Here is a 15,502-nt window from a genome sequence, read left to right as displayed (position 1 = left end):
GAAAGGAAAAATACTCATACAAACAAACGACGAAAAACAGTCCTGTAAGGTGCTCAGACTATACACGGAAACAACTGCCCACAAAACCCATGAAGAAAAAAACCCTACTTAAATATGATCTCTAATCAGAGGCAACGAGGATCAGCTGCCTCCAATTAGAGATCAACCCAAACATACACAACATAGAAATAGAAGAACTAGAAAGGAAAACATAGAAATAGATAACATAGATCAAACCCCAAATCCCAAAACACACAAAACAACCACCCCCCTGCTACGCCCTGACCATACTATAATAACAAAATAACCTCTTTACTGGTCAGGACGTGACAACGGTAAAGTCTACACTTGTATTTGGCGCATGTGACAAATAGCGTTTGATTTGATTTGAATAGTATAGAATAGTTTAGTATAGAATAGTTTAGTATAGAATAGTATAGAATAGTCTAGAATAGAATAGTGTAGAATAGAATAGTATAAAATAGAATAGTATAAAATAGTATAAAATAGAATAGTCTAGAATAGAATAGTATAAAATAGAATAGTATACAATAGTATAAAATAGAATAGTATAGAATAGTGTAGAATAGAATAGTATAGTATAAAATAGAATAGTATATAATAGTCTAGAATAGAATAGAATAGTATAAAATAAAATAGAATAGTATAGTCTAGAATAGAATAGTATAGTATAAAATAGAATTGTATAGAATAGTCTAGAATAGAACAGTGTATATTAGTCCGTCAGAGACTGACATTCTTCTTCTGTTCTGCTCCCAACACCCCCAAGACAGACAGACTCAAACATTTACACTGCATCTGTTACTGTAAACTTCTGGTGTAGTTATTCAACCGTGTGTCTCTCTTGCACGTTGTGGGCACAGATGTGGAACCCTCATTCCTCTTTAAAGATCTGGAGCAAGTGAAGGGAAAAGGATGCATCAAGCGTAAGTTGCTGCAGTCCTAAACATCTGGCCCTAGCTAGCTGCTCACAGCAGCCTCGGAGACCACTGGAGTTGGCAACTTGGCACAAGTCCAGTCTAAAACCATCTGGGTGCTTAATGCCCCACTATCACCATGGGCATCAGCAGAAGCTGGCACACACACTGTACTGTACATCTCAGAGGAAAACACCACACACACACACACACACACACACACACACACACACACACACACACACACACACACACACACACACACACACACACACACACACACACACACACACACACACACACACACACACACACACACACACACACACACACACACACACGCTGGCAGGCAGGCGGGCATGCTCCTTCTCACATTCCCTCTCTTCCCAATGTCCTTGTTGTAGTGGCTGAAGGACTGGAGAGTTTTTAACAAAGTAAAGTTGATCATTAATGTTGGCAGTGAACCATAAGAGGCGTTCAGCCACAACTGTAATGACTTGGTGCTTGGGTGCCAAGCAGCTGCCAGGGGTGTGTGTACATGATCAGAGTCAGGTATCTTGGAAGAGACGGGAGGGTCTCCTTCTGTTGATTATGGCAGTAGATACAGCAGGTTGTCATGGTAACAACACGTATTGCTGATGGAGATGATTAGTGATGTGGATGATTATGAACAGATGCATTTTTAAAAGAGTGTCTTAATTAAGAGTTTGTGATGTAGCCTATACATGTTGTACACTGAGTGTACATAACATTAGGAACACCTTCCTAATATTGAGTTGCATCCCCCTTAGCCCTCAGAACAGCCTCAATTCGTCGGGGCATGGACTCTACAAGGTGTTGAAAGTGTTCCACAGGGAAGCTGGCCCGTGTTGACACCAATGGATTTAACAGGCGACATCAATAAGGGATCCTAGCTTCCACCTGGATTCACCTGGTCAGTCTGTAAGGTTTTGTACACTCAGTGTATATTTAGCATTTCCTCACAGGCACAATCAATGGGCTGTAGCCCCTCACTTTGACTGTAGTGAGAGATGAGCACATTGAGTTCCTTGTTAAAACAGAGACTGAGGTAATACATTCTTCATTACCAACACCTTCAAATGAGAAGTCTAAACACTTCTCCATACTGAGATCTAACATCTATCCATAACTGGTGGAGAACCATTAGGTAGAAGTCTAAACACTTCTCCATTAGAGATGTAACATCTATCCATAACTGGTGGAGAACCATTAGGTAGAAGTCTAAACACTTCTCCATACTGAGATCTAACATCTATCCATAACTGGTGGAGAACCATTAGGTAGAAGTCTAAACACTTCTCCATACTGAGATCTAACATCTATCCATAATTGGTGGAGAACCATTAGGTAGAAGTCTAAACACTTCTCCATACTGAGATGTAACATCTATACATAACTGGTGGAGAACCATTAGGTAGAAGCCTAAACACTTCTCCATTTGATATCTAACATCTATACATAAAGTAATTCCACAAATTAACTTTTAACAAGGCACACCTGTTAATTGAAATGCATTCCAGATGACTACCTCATGAAGCTGGTTGAGAGAATGCCAAGCGTGTGCAAAGCTGTCATCAAGGCAAACGGTGGCTACTTTGAAGAATCTCAAATAGAAAATATATTTTGATTTGTTTAACACTTTTTTGGTTACTACATGATTCCATATGTGTTATTTCATAGTGTTGATGTTTTCGCTATTATTCTACAATGTAGAAAATATTACAAATAAAGAAAAACCCTGGAATGAATCGGTGTGTCCATATATTACACACATACCCCAGACAGTCAACCCACCAATCAGAGTATGGGAGTGTGCTTCGTCTCTCTCTCTGTATTTAAACACCTGACCTAGAGGCTGTGGAACCCAGACACAGTCCAGACCCTCCTACCAACCAGCCAGCAATAAATCAATCATGCAACACAACTTTGATTATAGGCTTTACTCCAGGCCCTCTGTTGTCTCTAATTGGTCATTGGTTCTGAGTCCTGACCAGGCAAGCTACTCATTAAACGGATCTTTATTCACTGCTGCCCTACACAGTGGGTGCATCCCAAATGGCACCCTATTCCCTATATAGTGCACTACTTTGGACCAGAGCCCATGGCATACAGTTCTGAAGAACCATGAATCAAACTGGACAATAGAGGCTAGTAGTCCGTGTCACAGTCTCACAGCTTGGAAACTTCTAGCCAATGGCTCTCCACCAGTTATGTATAGATGTTACATCTCAGTATGGAGAAGTGTTTAGACTTCTACCTAATGGTTCTCCACCAGTTAAGTATAGATGTTACATCTCAGTATGGAGAAGTGTTTAGACTTCTACCTAATGGTTCTCCACCAGTTATGGATAGATGTTACATCTCTAATGGAGAAGTGTTTAGACTTCTACCTAATGGTTCTCCACCAGTTATGGATAGATGTTACATCTCAGTATGGAGAAGTGTTTAGACTTCTACCTAATGGTTCTCCACCAGTTATGGATAGATGTTACATCTCAGTATGGAGAAGTGTTTAGACTTCTACCTAATGGTTCTCCACCAGTTATGTATAGATGTTACATCTCTAATGGAGAAGTGTTTAGACTTCTACCTAATGGTTCTCCACCAGTTATGGATAGATGTTACATCTCTAATGGAGAAGTGTTTAGACTTCTACCTAATGGTTCTCCACCAGTTATGGATAGATGTTAGATCTCAGCAGTGGTGGAAAAAGTACTCAATTGTCATACTTGAGCAGAAGTAAAGATACCTTGATAGAAAATGACTCAAGTAAAAGTGAAAGTCACCCAGTAATATACTACTTGAGTAAAAGTCTACAAGTATTTGGTTTTAAAATATACTTAAGTATCAAACGTAAATGCAATTGCTAAAATGTAATTAAGTATCAAAAGTAAAAGTATATTTTTTATTGAGACAGATAGCCAAGGGCACACTACAAAACTCAGACATCATTTACAAAGAAGCATTTCTGTTTAGTGAGTCTGCTAGGTCAGAAGCAGTAGGGATGACCAGGGATGTTCTCTTGAAGTGTGTGAATTGGACCCTTTTCCTGTCAAAATGTAAAAGGGGAACATTATTTTTTTTAGGAATGTAGTGAAGTAAAAGTAAAAGTTGCCAAAAATATGAATAGTAAAGTAAAGTATGAATACCCCAAAAAACTACTTAAGTAATACTTTAAAGTATTTTTACTTAACTACTTTACACCTCTGGATCTCAGTATGGAGAAGTGTTTAGGCTTCTAGCCAATGGCTCTCCACCAGTTAAAGAGAGAGAATAGCAGTAGTTCAGAGCTCATGACTCCAGACAGGGGAGAGTAGGGGCTGGTCCAGACAGACAGGGGAGAGTAGGGGCTGGTCCAGACGGACAGGGGAGAGTAGGGGCTGGTCCAGACGGACAGGGGAGAGTAGGGGCTGGTCCAGACGGACAGGGGAGAGTAGGGGCTGGTCCAGACGGACAGGGGAGAGTAGGGGCTGGTCCAGACGGACAGGGGAGAGTAGGGGCTGGTCCAGACAGACAGGGGAGAGTAGGGGCTGGTCCAGACAGACAGGGGAGAGTAGGGGCTGGTCCAGACAGACAGGGGAGAGTAGGGGCTGGTCCAGACAGACAGGGGAGAGTAGGGGCTGGTCCAGACAGACAGGGGAGAGTAGGGGCTGGTCCAGACAGACAGGGGAGAGTAGGGGCTGGTCCAGACAGACAGGGGAGAGTAGGGGCTGGTCCAGACAGACAGGGGAGAGTAGGGGCTGGTCCAGACGGACAGGGGAGAGTAGGGGCTGGTCCAGACGGACAGGGGAGAGTAGGGGCTGGTCCAGACAGACAGGGGAGAGTAGGGGCTGGTCTAGACAGACACTGGAGAGTAGGGGCTGGTCCAGACGGACATGGGAGAGTAGGGGCTGGTCCAGACGGACAGGGGAGAGTAGGGGCTGGTCCAGACGGACAGGGGAGAGTAGGGGCTGGTCCAGACGGACAGGGGAGAGTAGGGGCTGGTCCAGACGGACAGGGGAGAGTAGGGGCTGGTCCAGACGGACAGGGGAGAGTAGGGGCTGGTCCAGACAGACAGGGGAGAGTATGGGCTGGTCCAGACAGACAGGGGAGAGTAGGGGCTGGTCTAGACAGACAGGGGAGAGTAGGGGTTGGTCCAGACAGACAGGGGAGAGTAGGGGCTGGTCCAGACAGACAGGGGAGAGTAGGGGCTGGTCCAGACAGACAGGGGAGAGTAGGGGCTGGTCCAGACAGACAGGGGAGAGTAGGGGCTGGGCTAGACAGACAGGGGAGAGTAGGGGCTGGTCCAGACAGACAGGGGAGAGTAGGGGCTGGTCCAGACAGACAGGGGAGAGTAGGGGCTGGGCTAGACAGACAGGGGAGAGTAGGGGCTGGTCCAGACAGACAGGGGAGAGTAGGGGCTGGGCTAGACAGAGACTGGAGAGTAGGGGCTGGTCCAGACAGACAGGGGAGAGTAGGGGCTGGACTGCTCTGTAGCCTGGGGGGTTTTGAGGCAGACATGGCCCTGATAGGAGGGTGTCTGTAGCTGTAACCCAAACACCCACACACCTTCCCCATACACACACTCCCTCCACATCTTCTAATGAGCGTTACCCGTTCTCCTCTGGCCTGCCACAGACAGTCCTCCTACCCTATCTCATTCTCCCTCCTCTCTCTCCAGACCCCCTAAAGTCAGGTCTGTATTGACCATGTCTAATGCACCTCAATGGCCCAGACCCACAAAATCCCTCTAAAGCCTACTCCCAAACCAGGGGTGGCATCTCTACAGCCCTCTATGATCCAGCTCCATTCAGATATGAGCCTTAACCAAAGAGAGGAAGAGAGAGTGAAAGAGACGGGGAGGGAGGGAGGAGAAAATATATAAAAGAAGAAGACAATGTGTTATAAAAGCACATAAAGGTCCTTTATACGGATGCCAAATCCTTTTATGGACGTATGAAATGTGATGATCTGTGAAAGATGAGACAGTCTAACTACTGGGTAGAGCGAGAGATGATGTGTGAACCATGGTGAAAACCCCCTGGGAAGATGGAAGGAGTGGATAAACGCTGCGTTGGTGGCCTGTCTGGGACAGCCGTGGGACTACAGTACTGTATATACTATATGGAACAATGAGGATGTGCTGCTAACAGTGACTTAATGACCAGTTGGTCAACAAACAGCATCTTTAAAGTCAACGCTTAATGAAGGCTTTGTAAAACCTTTATAAGGCCTTCGTAGATGCTTCACAAATGTTTTATAAGCAAAGTCACACTATATAACAGGTGTTAAGGATATATCTGGATATGTGGCATAACCCTTTTACCATCCTTTACATAGCATTTATTGATGAATGATCTGTGAAGCATTTGTGAATGTCTTAAAAATGTTTTAAAACGGTTGTTTGGTTAAAGTGGGACCACAGCTTTTACATGGAATGACAACGCACTCTCTCTGGAGAGGGAGCAAAGCAAGTCATGGCAGACAGAATCTATCCCTCCTTTCTTTCACAGCCATGAGATGCTTTACATGTTTTTGGCCAATGAAAGTCTAGACTCAACAACTACCACACCAGACTGGCAGTTCCCTGAAATGTGCCTTGTTAAAGGTTTCAGAATGTCAACTATTTCACTTATGGCTAATTCTCAGAGAAGTGTTCCTTCTATCAATCTATTACTAACATTGTAACTACATTAGCACTTGGTTGACTCTGAACTAATGCCTCATTTGGGAAATTAAATGTTGGTTTTATGGACGAAACGGAATGGAATTAAAAGGATTTGGAGAGCAACAAATAGCGAGGACCTGGAGTGAAGTTTGAAGAAAAAGTATAAATCTGATTAACCAGTTAATGTGTGTGAAATGACACCACAATATATACCATTATGCTGCTACCTTTATACCCCATTATGCTGCTACCTTTACACACCATTATGCTGCTACCTTTATACACCATTACGCTGCTACCTTTATAAACCATTATGCTGCTACCTTTATACACCATTACGCTGCTACCTTTATAAACCATTATGCTGCTACCTTTAAACACCATTATGCTGCTGCCTTTAAACACCATTATGCTACTGCCTTTATACACCATTATGCTGCTACCTTTATACACCAATATGCTGCTACCTTTATACACCATTATTCTGCTACCTTTATAGACCATTATGCTGCTACCTTTATACACCATTACGCTGCTACCTTTATAAACCATTATGCTGCTACCTTTATACACCATTACGCTGCTACCTTTATAAACCATTATGCTGCTACCTTTATAAACCATTATGCTGCTACCTTTAAACACCATTATGCTGCTACCTTTAAACACCATTATGCTGCTGCCTTTAAACACCATTATGCTACTGCCTTTATACACCATTATGCTGCTACCTTTATACACCAATATGCTGCTACCTTTATACACCATTATGCTGCTACCTTTATACACCATTATGCTGCTACCTTTATACACCATTATGCTGCTACCTTTATACACCATTATGCTGCTACCTTTATTCACCATTATGATAATATATTTTGGTCAGGGCTCCCTTGAAACATAGATTCCTATCGCAATGATAATAAATACAATGCACTTCTCATAATGAAAACTCTTTATGAGACCAAAACGCTACGTTTTCCTGAATGTTTCCTGAATAAAAAACAAAAAAACGAATTGTATTCACTTCATGTAATCTCAGAAAAGAGAAAGCACACGTGTGGACCAAAAAAAAGCATATCCTTACAGATACTTACCTGGACAAAACAAGCATACACTTAGATACTTACATGGACAAAACAAGTATACACTTACAGATACTTACCTGGACAAAACAAGTATACACTTAGATACTTACATGGACAAAACAAGTATACACTTACAGATACTTACCTGGACAAAACAAGCATACACTTAGATACTTACATGGACAAAACAAGTATACACTTACAGATACTTACCTGGACAAAACAAGCATACACTTAGATACTTACATGGACAAAACAAGTATACACTTAGATACTTACATGGACAAAACAAGTAAACATCTCATGTTCTCCAGTCCCAGTCCAGGCTCCAGTGACCTGCTACTAACTGCTCTTTCCCCAGATGTTTCCCTGTAAATCACCAGTGTGTAAGTCTTTATTGATTTCCTGCCCTGACCTGTTGTGTTCTGTTGTTCCCTCTAATGCTGTAGCTAAACACCGACCTGTGAAGTCTCCCCTCACACTCACTCTGTCCCGGCTAAAAGGCTGCTCCTACTGGCAGGCTACCACGACTTGTCCCTGTTTTAACTCAACCTAACATTCTACATGCTGGCAAGGTGTCTGTTTAAAACCACATAAACAAGATCACTTTGCTAATCTGATCAGTGAGTGGAGTAGGATCATTTATTTCATTCTTTCGTTAAGAAAGCAGGGAGCCTCGTCTCTGCTGGACATGGACAACAGAGTACCTTTCCATATCCACACCATTACTATCAAGCAACATCTTCAAGACACACATTTACATGACAACAATGAGATGAATCAGTGAGATATTCTTTGAATTAATGATATATTGTACTTTATAAACTGGGTGGTTTGAGCCCTGAATTCTGATTGGCTTAAAGCCATGGTATATCACACCGTATACCATGGGTATGTCAAAACGTTTAGTTTTACTGCTCTAATTACGTTGGTAACCAGTTTATAATAGCAATAAGGTTCCTCGGGGGTTTGTGATATATGGCCAATATACCACGGCTAAGGGCTGTGTCCAGGCACTCCGCATTGCGTCGAACATACGAACAGCCCGTAGCCGTGGTATATTGGCCCTATACCACACCTCCTCTGGCCTTATTGCTTAAGTATATGATAGGGCTAAGACTGTGAATGTTGTATCAGACAGTATGCAGTGTTATACAATGGGTGGGTCTAATCCTGGATGCTGATTGGCTAAAACCGTATTCCAGCCGGTGTCTATTCCACCGGCTAAATCTATGATGTTGAAATGCCTATTTACTCTGTTCCATCTGACTGTGCAATCCACTGTCTCATCAGCCCAGCCAGGCAATTTATATACTAGATCTACCCTGTAAAAAGCATCTAGACATTATCTCCCATTTCTTTTAGACTAACATTTGGTTTTCAACAGCGCAGACTTGTAATAAACTTGCTGTCTGTCTCTCTGACATTTCCAACATTGTTTCAATATTGAAATTTTGATCTCCAGGTGTACTAGGGTAATGAATATGTCGGGATTCGGGTCAAAACAGACAGACTGGCAGCTTTTCTCAGCCAGCTGAAATCATGAATCAGGAATTTTTTTATGGATATATACAAAGAAATGCAGTTAGTTTGCTGTCATTCCAGCTTCAGTTTTAAGTGATTATGTTAGCTGTGTAGTTGGCTAGCTCCTCTGAACAGTGTCCTGGAGAGAGAGCAAATGTTCTATGTCAGGCGAAATTGCTCATCATTAGCTCGTTGTTATAGATGTATCCCAAAACAATCACTAGACAACAGCTTAAACAAACACAAACGCAGCTACTTTGCTATTATTCTAGCTGCACGTGACTGTGTTCGCCGAATTTGGCTAGCTAGCAAGCAAGGTATAAGAACGTTGCCAGCCATCATTAGAACGAACAACTCCATAGATTTAGAACAAAGAAACTTAACAACTGGGTCAGGCAACCGAACCGATAGAACAAACGACCAGTCGGCTTGGGTAGGAACCCTAGATTGTGTCGGGACTATATATCATGGAAGGATTGAATAGTATGAATACATTCATCAAAATAATGTTTTTAATGAAAATATGTCAGTCATTATTTGAATATGTTGGTAACTCATAGTATAAAAGTGAAAATGCCCTCGAAGCCGGTGTTTGGAGGATATATTGGCACAACTTTGTCTTGGGCCTAACAACACCTGTGCCAATATTCTCTGCAAACACCGGCTTCGAGGGCATAATCAAATCAAACTTTATTTGCCACATGCGCCGAATACAACAAGTGTAGACTTTACCGTGAAATGCTTACTTACAAGCCCTTAACCAACAGTGCAGTTCAAGAGGAAGAAAATATTTACCAAGTCGGCTAACATAAAAAGTCATAATAAAAAGTAACACAATAAGAATAACAATAACGGGGTTATATACAGGGGGTATCGAGTACCGAGTCAGTGTGCGGGGGTACAGGTTAGTTGAGGTAATATGTACATGTAGGTGGGGGACTTTGCATAGATAACAAATAAATAGCACGTAGCAGCAGTGTACAATGTAAATTGCCGTGAGGTAGCAGAGAAAACAGTCTATAACTTAACTATGTATTTTCTCATCTGGGACATTATGCCACATCAATAGTACATTTAAGTGTTTCAAAATATCGAGGAACAACAGCCAAAAGCAATGTACAGATATAAGATCTCAATTTGACCAGTTTCTCACAGCAGGAAAATATTGATGCAGCAACAGGGTGATCAAATTAAGATCCGACATCTATACATGCCTCCCATTCAAGCCTTTATGTACCTTCCACAAAAACCAACAATACAGCAAAACAGCATGATAACTTTGGTCTTTTTGACTTCTAAAGGCTTGATGCAAGTCTCTATCTACTTTGTGCTTCAGAGTGGTACAGCTGAGCCTGGATAATGATCCCTGTCTCCCTGGTCCCTAAGTCCCTGCATCCCTGAGTCCCTGGTCTCTGTCTCCCTGGTCTCTATCTCCCTGGTCCCCGTCTCCCTGGTCCCCATCTCCCTGGTCCCTGAGTCCCTGCATCCCTGAGTCACTGCATCCCTGAGTCCCTGGTCTCTGTCTCCCTGGTCTCTATCTCCCTGGTCCCCGTCTCCCTGGTCCCTGAGTCCCTGCATCCCTGAGTCCCTGCATCCCTGAGTCCCTGCATCCCTGAGTCCCTGGTCTCTGTCTCCCTGGTCCCCATCTCCCTGGTCCCCATCTCCCTGGTCCCCATCTCTCTGGTCCCTGAGTCCCTGCATCCCTGAGTCACTGGTCCCTGTCTCCCTGGTCCCCATCTCCCTGGTCCCGGAGTCACTCAGCTAATGGCTGCTATCAGGCAGAAGAGAGAGCATTCAGCCCAGGATTCAGACTGACACCTTCCTACGGTGGCTGTGTCCCAAAGGGCACCGTGACCCAACATCAGCATCTAATGTCAACCTCAGGTCATTGTGTGGGTGGGTCTGTTCAGTTCTTTCGTCACGGTGCCCCTTATCCAACCGAGAGAATGAACTGGACTCTGGAGACCGAAGGCCCTGGCTGCAACCTGCTGGGTGCTCAGCAGTTGTGAACTTGTGATGATTAATGAACCAACTCGTGCTGCCATTCAATTGCTGAACTTGCCTTTGTTGCTAGAAGAGCTCTGGCTGTGAGAGGGGGCAGAGAGACAGGGAGAGAGACAGACAGACAGAGGCACAGAGGGGCAGAGAGAGGCAGACCCAGGCGAGGACCAATGTTCTGACCGCTTTGTTCGTTGACTTGAATAGGGGAACAGGTGTCAGCTCCCTCCAGTTTTTTTTGTACTGAATGACGGCAACTTCTTGACACGTAAATTACGCAATTACAAGGGGACTGAGGCTGGGTAATTGGGTAGCAGATTGACAGGGGTTTCGCCCCAATCAGACCGGTGTTCAAATAGTGTTTGTTTTCTTTCAAATGCTGTGAGGGTTTGATTGAGCCTTCCTGGAGATGCCAGATGGACGGGGTTTGCAGTTTGCTCTTTTGGGACTATTTTGTTAGTTACATTGTGCAGGCAAGCTCAATCAAGCACAGCTGAAGTATTTGAAAGAAAACAAATACTATTTGAAGCCAGGTCTGTTGCCAATCCAAATCGCTCTCTCTCTCTCACACACACACACACACACACGGCTTTACATGGGATTATGAGAGTGTGTGACATCTCTGAGGGTGCCTCTGTGTTTCCCACACTCCCCGGGGAGAACCCCACGCTCCCCGGGGAGAACCCCGCGCTCCTGGAGAAGGACTGTAGTACTAAGTGGCTGTGTACCCCACCAGACATGCCACCAGGGGTCTTTTCACAGTCCCCAGGCCCAGAACAAATTCAAGGAAACGTACAGTATTATATAGAGCCATGAGCGCATGGAACTCCCTTCCATCTTATATAGCGCAAGTGAACCACAAACCTCAAAAAACAAATAAAGCAACACCTCACAGCACAACGCCTCTCCCCAATGTGACCTACTGGTTGTGTGTATGTACTGACATGTGACCTACTGGTTGTGTGTATGTACTGACATGTGACCTACTGGTTGTGTGTAAGTACTGACATGTGACCTACTGGTTGTGTGTAAGTACTGACATGTGACCTACTGGTTGTGTGTAAGTACTGACATGTGACCTACTGGTTGTATGTACTGACATGTGACCTACTGGTTGTGTGTATGTACTGACATGTGACCTACTGGTTGTGTGTATGTACTGACATGTGGCCTACTGGTTGTGTGTAAGTACTGACATGTGGCCTACTGGTTGTGTGTATGTACTGACATGTGACCTACTGGTTGTGTGTATGTACTGACATTTGACCTACTGGTTGTGTGTATGTACTGACATTTGACCTACTGGTTGTGTGTATGTACTGACATGTGACCTAATGGTTGTGTGTATGTACTGGCATGTGACCTACTGGTTGTGTGTAAGTACTGGCATGTGACCTACTGGTTGTATGTACTGACATGTGACCTACTGGTTGTGTGTATGTACTGACATGTGACCTACTGGTTGTGTGTATGTACTGACATGTGACCTACTGGTTGTGTGTATGTACTGACATGTGACCTACTGGTTGTGTGTATGTACTGACATGTGACCTACTGGTTGTGTGTATGTACTGACATGTGACCTACTGGTTGTGTGTATGTACTGACATGTGACCTACTGGTTGTGTGTATGTACTGACATGTGACCTACTGGTTGTGTGTATGCACACACACACACGCTACATGTTAATGTTTTTAAATGTATGTAAATTGTAAAGTCTTTTGTCTGTAATGTATTTTTCGTTCGGTGTCGGACCCCAGTTAGAATAGCGGTCCCCATTGGCGTGGGCTAATGGGAGATCCTAATCAAATCAAACCACAACTCATGAACTCCACTGAACTGGTTGTCAATTAACATGGAAGACCAAGCTGACCCACCTCCTCCATAAGCCTGCGCTGCACGTACTAGCTGGGTGTTTGTGTGTCTGCGTGTGTGGGGCGTATGTGTGTGTGCGTCTGTCTGCCATGTAATGATTTCTACAAAGTAAATAAACATGAGATAATCATGAAAGTTAACCATGTGAATTACTGGTAGAAGAGATTTCGAGGTGAAGTCGCTCAGCCTGCTCAATCCTGGTCTGTCTTCTACTACGACTCTCCCTATCAGCTAAGCACATTATTTGAAGACAAATAACCTTTTGATGGGAAGGAATAAACAACGTTTTAGGAAGTGGACAAACATGCTAATCTAAAACAGGAGATTAGTTTTATTTTAAATGTCACTGTGTTACGTGTTCTGTGAGCTGTTTAAAAACTCTGTTCTGACTTAACTACTGCTACTCCTAAACAGACCCACTCTCTAAACTAGACCCCTCTCTAAACCAGATCCCTCTCTAAACCAGACCCCTCTCTAAACTAGACCCCTCTCTAAACCAGACCCCTCTCTAAACCAGACCCCTCTCTAAACCAGACCCACTCTCTAAACTAGACCCCTCTCTAAACTAGACCCCTCTCTAAACTAGACCCCTCTCTACACCAGACCCCTCTCTACACCAGACCCCTCTCTACACCAGACCCCTCTCTACACCAGACCCCTCTCTAAACCAGACCCCTCTCTAAACCAGACCCCTCTCTACACCAGACCCCTCTCTACACCAGACCCCTCTCTAAACCAGACCCCTCTCTAAACCAGACCCCTCTCTACACCAGACCCCTCTCTACACCAGACCCCTCTCTACACCAGACCCCTCTCTACACCAGACCCCTCTCTACACCAGACCCCTCTCTAAACCAGACCCCTCTCTAAACCAGACCCCTCTCTACCAGACCCCTCTCTACCAGACCCCTCTCTACCAGACCCCTCTCTACCAGACCCCTCTCTAAACCAGACCCCTCTCTACCAGACCCCTCTCTACCAGACCCCTCTCTACCAGACCCCTCTAAACCAGACCCCTCTCTACACGATCCCTCTCTACCAGATCCCTCTCTAAACCAGACCCCTCTCTACCAGATCCCTCTCTAAACCAGACCCCTCTCTACACCAGACCCCTCTCTACACCAGACCCCTCTCTACACCAGACCCCTCTCTACCAGACCCCTCTCTACCAGATCCCTCTCTACCAGACCCCTCTCTACCAGACCCCTCTCTACCAGACCCCTCTCTACCAGATCCCTCTCTAAACCAGACCCCTCTCTAAACCAGACCCCTCTCTAAACCAGACCCCTCTCTACACCAGACCCCTCTCTACACCAGACCCCTCTCTACACCAGACCCCTCTCTACCAGACCCCTCTCTACCAGACCCCTCTCTACCAGATCCCTCTCTAAACCAGACCCCTCTCTAAACCAGACCCCTCTCTAAACCAGACCCCTCTCTAAACCAGACCCCTCTCTACACCAGACCCCTCTCTAAACAGACCCACTCTCTAAACCAGACCCCTCTCTAAACCAGACCCCTCTCTACCAGATCCCTCTCTAAACCAGACCCCTCTCTAAACCAGATCCCTCTCTACCAGATCCCTCTCTACACCAGAACCCCTCTCTACCAGACCCACTCTCTAAACCAGACCCCTCTCTAAACCAGACCCCTCTCTACACCAGACCCCTCTCTACCAGACCCCTCTCTACCAGACCCACTATCTAAACCAGACCCCTCTCTAAACCAGACCCCTCTCTACACCAGACCCCTCTCTACCAGACCCCTCTCTACCAGATCCCTCTCTAAACCAGACCCCTCTCTACCAGACCCCTCTCTACCAGATCCCTCTCTACCAGACCCCTCTCTACCAGACCCCTCTCTACCAGACCCCTCTCTACCAGATCCCTCTCTAAACCAGACCCCTCTCTACCAGATCCCTCTCTAAACCAGACCCTCTTTCTATAGCATACCAGACCCCCTCTCTATAACAGACCCCTCTCTAAACCAGACCGCCTCTCTATAAGACTCCATCTCTATAACAGACCCCGTCTCTAAGCCAGACCCCGTCTCTAAGCCATACCCCCACTCTAAACCAGACCCCCTCTCTAAACCAGACCCACTCTCTAAACCAGACCCACTCTCTATAACAGACCCCCTCTCTAACAGACCCCTCTCTAAACCAGACTCCTCTCTATAATAGACCCCCTCTCTATAGCAGACCTCCTCTCTAAACCAGACCCCTCTCTAAGCCAGACCCCCTCTCTACCAGACCCCCTCTCTACCAGACCCCCTCTCTACCAGACCCCCTCTAAACCAGACCCCATCTCTTTAACAGACCCCATCTCTTCAACAGACCCCTCTCTAAACCAGACTCCCTCTCTATAATGTGCCCCCTCTCTATAACAGACCCCCTCTCTATAACAGACCC

The 15,502-nt window shown here is 45.0% G+C and overlaps 1 protein-coding gene across 2 annotated transcripts in view; it reads right to left on the bottom strand.

Moving 5' to 3' along the window:
* The window catches only part of LOC106575804 (semaphorin-5B), a 93,107-nt gene that overhangs the window by 54,250 nt on the left and 23,355 nt on the right, over positions 1-15,502 (bottom strand). The window contains exon 2 of one of the 2 annotated variants that reach the window (XM_082963644.1): positions 7,974-8,063. The exons of the other annotated variant lie outside the window; for it this stretch is intronic. The gene's annotated coding sequence lies outside the window, so the exon portion shown is untranslated. The remainder of the gene's footprint in view (positions 1-7,973; positions 8,064-15,502) is intronic. 2 annotated transcript variants of the gene reach the window in all.

Source organism: Salmo salar, chromosome 17 (assembly GCF_965601325.2).
Source record: "Salmo salar chromosome 17, fSalSal1, whole genome shotgun sequence".
NCBI classification, from domain to species: domain Eukaryota; kingdom Metazoa; phylum Chordata; class Actinopteri; order Salmoniformes; family Salmonidae; genus Salmo; species Salmo salar.
The sequence above is the reverse complement of the archived record's forward strand: the minus strand, read 5'-3'. Positions and strand labels throughout refer to the sequence as shown.